We start from the raw sequence: 9,787 nt of genomic DNA, 5'->3' as shown, positions 1-9,787 counted from the left end.
GTGATGTGGGGGGTGAGGGGGGTGAGGGGTGGTGTTCGGTGTGTGATGTGGGGGGTGAGGGGGGTGTTCGGTGTGTGATGTGGGGGGTGAGGGGGGTGAGGGGGGTGTTCGGTGTGTGATGTGGGGGGTGAGGGGGGTGAGGGGGGTGTTCGGTGTGTGATGTGGGGGTGAGGGGGTGAGGGGGGTGTTCGGTGTGTGATGAGGGGGTGAGGGGGGTGAGGGGGGTGTTCGGTGTGTGATGTGGGGGGTGGGGGGTGTTCGGTGTGTGATGTGGGGGGGTGAGGGGGGTGTTCGGTGTGTGATGTGGGGGGTGAGGGGGGTGTTCGGTGTGTGATGTGGGGGTGAGGGGGTGAGGGGGGTGAGGGGGGTGTTCGGTGTGTGATGTGGGGGGTGAGGGGGGTGTTCGGTGTGTGATGAGGGGGTGAGGGGGGTGAGGGGGGTGTTCGGTGTGTGATGTGGGGGTGAGGGGGTGAGGGGGGTGTTCGGTGTGTGATGTGGGGGTGAGGGGGGTGAGGGGGGTGTTCGGTGTGTGATGTGGGGGGTGAGGGGGGTGAGGGGGGTGTTCGGTGTGTGATGTGGGGGGTGAGGGGGGTGAGGGGGGTGTTCGGTGTGTGATGTGGGGGTGAGGGGGGTGAGGGGGGTGTTCGGTGTGTGATGTGGGGGGTGAGGGGGGTGAGGGGGGTGTTCGGTGTGTGATGTGGGGGGTGAGGGGGGTGAGGGGGGTGTTCGGTGTGTGATGTGGGGGGTGAGGGGGGGGGGTGTTCGGTGTGTGATGTGGGGGTGAGGGGGGTGAGGGGGGTGTTCGGTGTGTGATGAGGGGGGTGAGGGGGGTGTTCGGTGTGTGATGTGGGGGTGAGGGGGGGTGTTCGGTGTGGATGTGGGGGGTGAGGGGGTGTTCGGTGTGTGATGAGGGGGGTGAGGGGGGTGTCGGTGTGATGAGGGGGGTGAGGGGGTGTTCGGTGTGTGATGTGGGGGGTGAGGGGGGTGAGGGGGGTGTTCGGTGTGTGATGTGGGGGGTGAGGGGGGTGAGGGGGGTGTTCGGTGTGTGATGTGGGGGGTGAGGGGGTGAGGGGGGTGTTCGGTGTGTGATGTGGGGGGTGAGGGGGGTGAGGGGTGGTGTTCGGTGTGTGATGTGGGGGGTGAGGGGGTGAGGGGGTGTTCGGTGTGTGATGTGGGGGTGAGGGGGTGAGGGGGGTGTTCGGTGTGTGATGTGGGGGGTGAGGGGGGTGAGGGGGGTGTTCGGTGTGTGATGTGGGGGTGAGGGGGGTGTTCGGTGTGTGATGTGGGGGTGAGGGGGGTGAGGGGGGTGTTCGGTGTGTGATGTGGGGGGTGAGGGGGGTGAGGGGGTGTTCGGTGTGTGATGTGGGGGGTGAGGGGGGTGAGGGGGGTGTTCGGTGTGTGATGTGGGGGGTGAGGGGGGTGAGGGGGTGAGGGGGGTGTTCGGTGTGTGATGTGGGGGGTGAGGGGGGTGAGGGGGGTGTTCGGTGTGTGATGTGGGGGGTGAGGGGGGTGAGGGGGTGTTCGGTGGTGTGATGTGGGGGGTGAGGGGGGGTGTTCGGTGTGTGATGTGGGGGGGTGAGGGGGGTGAGGGGGGTGTTCGGTGTGTGATGTGGGGGGTGAGGGGGGTGTTCGGTGTGTGATGTGGGGGGTGAGGGGGGTGTTCGGTGTGTGATGTGGGGGGTGAGGGGGGTGTTCGGTGTGTGATGTGGGGGGTGAGGGGGGTGTTCGGTGTGTGATGTGGGGGGTGAGGGGGGTGAGGGGGGTGTTCGGTGTGTGATGTGGGGGGTGAGGGGGGTGAGGGGGGTGTTCGGTGTGTGATGTGGGGGTGAGGGGGGTGTTCGGTGTGTGATGTGGGGGGTGAGGGGGGTGAGGGGGTGTTCGGTGTGTGATGTGGGGGGTGAGGGGGGTGAGGGGGGTGTTCGGTGTGTGATGTGGGGGGTGAGGGGGGTGTTCGGTGTGTGATGTGGGGGGGTGAGGGGGGTGAGGGGGGGTGTTCGGTGTGTGATGTGGGGGGTGAGGGGGGTGAGGGGGGGTGTTCGGTGTGTGATGTGGGGGGTGAGGGGGGTGAGGGGGGTGTTCGGTGTGTGATGTGGGGGGTGAGGGGGGTGTTCGGTGTGTGATGTGGGGGGTGAGGGGGGTGTTCGGTGTGTGATGTGGGGGGTGAGGGGGGTGTTCGGTGTGTGATGAGGGGGGTGAGGGGGGTGAGGGGGTGAGGGGGGTGTTCGGTGTGTGATGAGGGGGGTGAGGGGGGTGTTCGGTGTGATGTGGGGGGTGAGGGGGGTGTTCGGTGTGTGATGTGGGGGGTGAGGGGGTGTTCGGTGTGTGATGTGGGGGGTGAGGGGGGTGAGGGGGGTGTTCGGTGTGTGATGTGGGGGGTGAGGGGGGTGAGGGGGGTGTTCGGTGTGTGATGTGGGGGGTGAGGGGGGTGAGGGGGGTGTTCGGTGTGTGATGAGGGGGGTGAGGGGGGTGTTCGGTGTGTGATGTGGGGGGTGAGGGGGGTGAGGGGGGTGTTCGGTGTGTGATGTGGGGGGTGAGGGGGGTGAGGGGGGTGTTCGGTGTGTGATGAGGGGGGTGAGGGGGGTGTTCGGTGTGTGATGTGGGGGTGAGGGGGGTGAGGGGGGTGTTCGGTGTGTGATGTGGGGGGTGAGGGGGGTGAGGGGGGTGTTCGGTGTGTGATGTGGGGGGTGAGGGGGGTGTTCGGTGTGTGATGTGGGGGGTGAGGGGGGTGAGGGGGGTGTTCGGTGTGTGATGTGGGGGGTGAGGGGGGTGAGGGGGGTGTTCGGTGTGTGATGTGGGGGGTGAGGGGGGTGAGGGGGGTGTTCGGTGTGTGATGTGGGGGGTGAGGGGGGTGAGGGGGGTGTTCGGTGTGTGATGTGGGGGGTGAGGGGGGTGTTCGGTGTGTGATGTGGGGGGTGAGGGGGGTGTTCGGTGTGTGATGTGGGGGGTGAGGGGGGTGAGGGGGGTGTTCGGTGTGTGATGTGGGGGGTGAGGGGGGTGTTCGGTGTGTGATGTGGGGGTGAGGGGGGTGAGGGGGGTGTTCGGTGTGTGATGTGGGGGGTGAGGGGGGTGAGGGGGGTGTTCGGTGTGTGATGTGGGGGGTGAGGGGGGTGTTCGGTGTGTGATGTGGGGGTGAGGGGGGTGAGGGGGGTGTTCGGTGTGTGATGTGGGGGGTGAGGGGGGTGTTCGGTGTGTGATGAGGGGGGTGAGGGGGGTGTTCGGTGTGTGATGTGGGGGGTGAGGGGGGTGAGGGGGGTGTTCGGTGTGTGATGTGGGGGGTGAGGGGGGTGAGGGGGGTGTTCGGTGTGTGATGTGGGGGGTGAGGGGGGTGTTCGGTGTGTGATGTGGGGGGTGAGGGGGGTGTTCGGTGTGTGATGTGGGGGGTGAGGGGGGTGAGGGGGGTGTTCGGTGTGTGATGTGGGGGTGTGGGGGGTGAGGGGGGTGTTCGGTGTGTGATGTGGGGGGTGAGGGGGGGTGTTCGGTGTGTGATGTGGGGGGTGAGGGGGGTGTTCGGTGTGTGATGAGGGGGGTGAGGGGGGTGTTCGGTGTGTGATGTGGGGGGTGAGGGGGGTGTTCGGTGTGTGATGTGGGGGGTGAGGGGGGTGAGGGGGGTGTTCGGTGTGTGATGTGGGGGGTGAGGGGGGTGAGGGGGGTGTTCGGTGTGTGATGTGGGGGGTGAGGGGGGTGTTCGGTGTGTGATGTGGGGGGTGAGGGGGGTGTTCGGTGTGTGATGTGGGGGGGTGAGGGGGGTGAGGGGGGTGTTCGGTGTGTGATGTGGGGGTGTGGGGGGTGAGGGGGGTGTTCGGTGTGTGATGTGGGGGGTGAGGGGGGTGTTCGGTGTGTGATGTGGGGGGTGAGGGGGGTGTTCGGTGTGTGATGAGGGGGGTGAGGGGGGTGTTCGGTGTGTGATGTGGGGGGTGAGGGGGGTGTTCGGTGTGTGATGTGGGGGGTGAGGGGGGTGTTCGGTGTGTGATGTGGGGGGTGAGGGGGGTGTTCGGTGTGTGATGTGGGGGGTGAGGGGGGTGTTCGGTGTGTGATGTGGGGGTGAGGGGGTGCTGGGTGGTTGATGTGAACTCACCTGATTGTATTGTCCTTCTTGTGGTCTCTTCTTCTGAGTATTTTCCCCTGGGGCAGTTGGGGAGAAGAATTTGACATTAACTTCTCGCACTATGTTCATTTGTCCCAACACAGGAATAAGTGATAGTCCGCACTGAGGGAGTGGGCACTGTCGGAGGGTCAGTGCTGAGGGAGTGCCGCACTGTCGGAGGGTCAGTGCTGAGGGAGAGGGCACTGTCGGAGGGTCAGTGCTGAGGGAGTCCCGCACTGTCGGAGGGTCAGTGCTGAGGGAGTGGGCACTGTCGCAGGGTCAGTGCTGAGGGAGTGGGCCCTGTCGGAGGGTCAGTGCTGAGGGAGTGGGCCCTGTCGGAGGGTCAGTGCTGAGGGAGTGGGCCCTGTCGGAGGGTCAGTGCTGAGGGAGTGGGCACTGTCAGAGGGTCAGTGCTGAGGGAGTGGGCACTGTCGGAGGGTCAGTGCTGAGGGAGTGGGCCCTGTCGGAGGGTCAGTGCTGAGGGAGTGGGCACTGTCGGAGGGTCAGTGCTGAGGGAGTGGGCACTGTCGGAGGGTCAGTGCTGAGGGAGTGGGCCCTGTCGGAGGGTCAGTGCTGAGGGAGTGCCGCACTGTCGGAGGGTCAGTGCTGAGGGAGTGGGCACTCTCGGAGTGTCAGTGCTGAGGGAGTGGGCACTGTCGGAGGGTCAGTGCTGAGGGAGTGGGCCCTGTCGGAGGGTCAGTGCTGAGGGAGCGCCGCACTGTCGGAGGGTCAGTGCTGAGGGAGTGGGCACTGTCGGAGGGTCAGTGCTGAGGGAGTGGGCCCTGTCGGAGGGTCAGTGCTGAGGGAGTGGGCACTGTCGGAGGGTCAGTGCTGAGGGAGTGGGCCCTGTCGGAGGGTCAGTGCTGAGGGAGTGGGCACTGTCGGAGGGTCAGTGCTGAGGGAGTGGGCACTGTCGGAGGGTCAGTGCTGAGGGAGTGCCGCACTGTCGGAGGGTCAGTGCTGAGGGAGTGGGCCCTGTCGGAGGGTCAGTGCTGAGGGAGTGGGCACTGTCCGAAGGTCAGTGCTGAGGGAGTGGGCACTGTCGGAGGGTCAGTGCTGAGGGAGTGGGCACTGTCGGAGGGTCAGTGCTGAGGGAGTGGGCACTGTCAGAGTGTCAGTGCTGAGGGAGTGGGCACTGTCGGAGGGTCAGTGCTGAGGGAGTGGGCACTGTCCGAAGGTCAGTGCTGAGGGAGTGGGCACTGTCGGAGGGTCAGTGCTGAGGGAGTGGGCACTGTCAGAGTGTCAGTGCTGAGGGAGTGGGCACTGTCGGAGGGTCAGTGCTGAGGGAGTGGGCACTGTCGGAGGGTCAGTGCTGAGGGAGTGGGCCCTGTCGGAGGGTCAGTGCTGAGGGAGTGCTGTTCCTCAGGGGATGTATTTGAGGAAGTGCCTCCTGCTGGCTGCGTGCTGCGTTGCGAGTCGTGTGCTGACGTCCAGTTCAATGGGAATGTTCTGCTGGGAGTCTGGTTTTGGGAAAGTGTTTGTAACCGGGACGTGGGATCCCGACTTGTCCCGGATGTGGGGATGTCACACATGGACGTCTGTGTGTTGTTAGATTGAGGTTGACAGGAGCTGTCTCTTTGTACCTGCTTCTTGTACGGAGCCTCCAACATCGCCTCAATCACCAGGTCAAAGTCGTCTGAGCTCATCATTGTTTATTCTGCTGGAGCGCCTCACTTCCTGAAGCAACACAGACAGGAGGTTATTCGAGCACAAAGCTCCCCTCCATCTGACCGCAGCCATAAACCTTGTTTGAATGTGTCTCCGAGACCCCCTGAGAGTCCTCGGCATTGCCTCTGGACTCCAGAAGGTCTCAGGGGTTCAGATGAAACACGGAATCATAACTCCTGGTGTGTCCAATCTCCCACTCTCCCTTGGGGGACAAAGTGGTCATCCTCATGGGCTACCACACTTCGAGAGAGCACCGAGGGTACAAACGGTGGATCATAACTCTGGGGAGGAGATATGGACATCCATCTTCAACTGTGGCTCAGCACCAATATTCCCGATCGTTCCAGTCCGGTCTGGAAGGACAGATCTGTGAGACTGGGTCGGCGGCAGGGGCTGAGGGAAACGAAAACAGTGGGGAACAAACTCGACCCCATCCTGACCAACCTGTCAGCTGACCTGACAGTCTCACGAAGGGAGACCACAACGTGGAGACTGAGTCCCACCAGCGATATATAAACCCCACCCCGAACCCCTCGATCAGATTCCAGTCTGTAACTCCCTCCCCCGGGGGTATCTGTTATTCTGGATATGAACCCCACCCCGAACCCCTCGATTAGATTCCAGTCTGTAACTCCCTCCCTGGGTATCTGTTATTCTGTATATAAACCCCACCCCGAACCCCTCGATTAGATTCCAGTCTGTAACTCCCTCCCCGGGGTATCTGTTATTCTGTATATAAACCCCCCCGAACCCCTCGATTAGATTCCAGTCTGTAACTCCCTCCCCGGGGTATCTGTTATTCTGGATATGAACCCCACCCCGAACCCCTCGATTAGATTCCAGTCTGTAACTCCCTCCCTGGGTATCTGTTATTCTGTATATAAACCCCACCCCGAACCCCTCGATTAGATTCCAGTCTGTAACTCCCTCCCCGGGGTATCTGTTATTCTGTATATAAACCCCCCCGAACCCCTCGATTAGATTCTAGTCTGTAACTCCCTCCCCGGGGTATCTGTTATTCTGTATATAAACCATCCTGAACCCCTCGATTAGATTCCAGTCTGTAACTCCCTCCCCGGGGTATCTGTTATTCTGTATATAAACCCCACCCCGAACCCCTCGATTCGATTCCAGTCTGTAACTCCCTCCGGGGTATCTGTTACTCTGTATATAAACCCCACCCTGAACCCCTCGATTAGATTCCAGTCTGTAACTCCCTCCGGGGTATCTGTTACTCTGTATATAAACCCCACCCCGAACCCCTCGATTAGATTCCAGTCTGTAACTCCCTCCCCGGGGTATCTGTTATTCTGTATATAAACCCCACCCCGAACCCCTCGATTAGATTCCAGTCTGTAACTCCCTCCCCGGGGTATCTGTTATTCTGTATATAAACCCCACCCCGAACCCCTCGATTCGATTCCAGTCTGTAACTCCCTCCGGGGTATCTGTTACTCTGTATATAAACCCCACCCTGAACCCCTCGATTAGATTCCAGTCTGTAACTCCCTCCGGGGTATCTGTTACTCTGTATATAAACCCCACCCCGAACCCCTCGATTAGATTCCAGTCTGTAACTCCCTCCCCGGGGTATCTGTTATTCTGTATATAAACCCCACCCCGAACCCCTCGATTAGATTCCAGTCTGTAACTCCCTCCGGGGTATCTGTTACTCTGTATATAAACCCCACCCCGAACCCCTCGATCAGATTCCAGTTTGTGGGAGGAAACCCACCCAGAGATTCTCCCCGAGGGTGGGATCGATTCTGGGTCCCTGGTGCTGGGAGGCAGTGGTTCTAACCCCTGAGCCACTGTGCTGTCCCTATTCTCTCTCTGTCTCTGTCTCTCTGTGTCTCACTCCGTGTCTCACTCTCTGCCTGTCTCTGTGTCACTCTCTCCCTCTCTCTCCCTCTTTCTGTCTCTTTCCCCCCCTCTCTCTCTCTCTCCCTCCTGTCTCCCCTCCCCTGACTCTCAGGGTTCCCCAGTTGCTCTGGATATCTGCCCAATACTCCCTGTCACCTCCCTGGTGCCCCACGATGCCGCACCATACAGTCGATTGGTGCTGTGTATAATCTCCCACAGTGTTGGGAGAGAGGTGGACGGGGACGGTGGGGGTGGGGGGGGTGGGGGTGGGGGGGAGTGTACTCACTCTGAGCGATGCCAGGCTGACTCTCACCTGGTCACAGTCAACACCCTCGGTATGACAGGCGCAAGAGCGAGACAGAGATGGAGAGAGAGAGTCACTTGGAACGGAAGATTCTCTCTCTCCTTGACAGGAAAGAGAAGTAACGAATAACGATGACATTGAACAGAGATCGGCCGGAAGCCTGGCAAGGATTGGGGGGGGGGGGGGGCGGGGGGATGGCCGGGGGTGGGGGGGGGGGGAGAGAGCGTTATACACACATCACTGCTTCTTACAGGACCCTGACCTGCACCCTCCCCTCCCCCCCCCGAGCAATGACAGAGACAGGGAGGGGGTGGAGGGGGGTTACAGAGACAGGGAGGGGGTGTAGGGGGGTTACAGAGACAGGGAGGGGGTGGAGGGGGGTTACAGAGACAGGGAGGGGGTGGAGGGGGGTTACCGAGACAGGGAGGGGGTGGAGGGGGTTACAGAGACAGGGAGGGGGTGGAGGGGGTTACAGGGAGAGGGAGGGGGTGGAGGGGGGTTACAGAGACAGGGAGGGGGTTACAGAGACAGGGAGGGGGTGGAGGGGGGTTACAGAGACAGGGAGGGGGTTACAGGGACAGGGAGGGGGTGTAGGGGGGTTACAGAGACAGGGAGGGGGTGGAGGGGGTTACAGAGACAGGGAGGGGGTGTAGGGGGGTTACAGAGACAGGGAGGGGGTGTAGGGGGGTTACAGAGACAGGGAGGGGGTGGAGGGGGGTTACAGAGACGGGGAGGGGGTGGAGGGGGGTTACAGAGACGGTGAGGGGGTGTTGGGGGTTACAGAGACAGGGAGGGGGTGGAGGGGGGTTACCGAGACAGGGAGGGGGTGGAGGGGGTTACAGAGACAGGGAGGGGGGTGGAGGGGGGTTACAGAGACAGGGAGGGGGTGGAGGGGGGTTACAGAGACAGGGAGGGGGTGGAGGGGGGTTACAGAGACAGGGAGGGGGTGTAGGGGGGTTACAGAGACAGGGAGGGGGTGGAGGGGGGTTACCGAGACAGGGAGGGGGTGGAGGGGGTTACAGAGACAGGGAGGGGGTGGAGGGGGGTTACAGAGACAGGGAGGGGGTGGAGGGGGGTTACAGAGACAGGGAGGGGGTTACAGAGACAGGGAGGGGGTGGAGGGGGGTTACAGAGACAGGGAGGGGGTTACAGGGACAGGGAGGGGGTGTAGGGGGGTTACAGAGACAGGGAGGGGGTGGAGGGGGTTACAGAGACAGGGAGGGGGTTACAGAGACAGGGAGGGGGTGGAGGGGGGTTACAGGGACAGGGAGGGGGTGTAGGGGGGTTACAGAGACAGGGAGGGGGTGTAGGGGGGTTACAGAGACAGGGAGGGGGTGGAGGGGGTTTACAGAGACGGGGAGGGGGTGGAGGGGGGTTACAGAGACGGTGAGGGGGTGTTGGGGGTTACAGAGACAGGGAGGGGGTGGAGGGGGGTTACAGAGACGGTGAGGGGGTGTTGGGGGTTACAGAGACAGGGAGGGGGTGTAGGGGGGTTACAGAGACGGTGAGGGGGTGTTGGGGGTTACAGAGACAGGGAGGGGGTGGAGGGGGGTTACAGAGACAGGGAGGGGGTGGAGGGGGGTTACAGAGACAAGGAGGGGGTTACAGAGACAGGGAGGGGGTGGAGGGGGGTTACAGAGACAGGGAGGGGGGTGGAGGGGGTTACAGAGACAGGGAGGGGGTGGAGGGGGGTTACAGAGAAAGTGGGGGGGGGGGGGGGGGGGGGAGGTGCCAAAGATTAATAAAAAGCCAGACACGGGAAAATTTTATACAAAAACCAACAGATGATCAAAACCTTATAACGGAGGGAAGAGGATAACTGTTCAGTCCCACTCACAAGTAAGATAAAACGAGACAGTAGGTGCTTT

General features: G+C 62.2%; 1 long non-coding RNA gene across 1 annotated transcript; it reads right to left on the bottom strand.

Moving 5' to 3' along the window:
- Positions 1 to 4,075: 4,075 nt before the first annotated feature.
- On the bottom strand, positions 4,076 to 8,005 carry LOC140473771 (uncharacterized). Its single transcript, XR_011958604.1, has 3 exons — positions 7,902 to 8,005; positions 5,668 to 5,761; positions 4,076 to 4,122 (listed from the first exon to the last, which is right to left on the bottom strand). It is a non-coding gene; the product is annotated as an uncharacterized lncRNA (long non-coding RNA).
- Positions 8,006 to 9,787: the final 1,782 nt, after the last annotated feature.

The sequence above is a fragment of the Chiloscyllium punctatum genome, unplaced genomic scaffold, assembly GCF_047496795.1.
Source record: "Chiloscyllium punctatum isolate Juve2018m unplaced genomic scaffold, sChiPun1.3 scaffold_716, whole genome shotgun sequence".
Classification (NCBI taxonomy): Eukaryota; Metazoa; Chordata; class Chondrichthyes; order Orectolobiformes; family Hemiscylliidae; genus Chiloscyllium; species Chiloscyllium punctatum.
The sequence above is the reverse complement of the archived record's forward strand: the minus strand, read 5'-3'. Positions and strand labels throughout refer to the sequence as shown.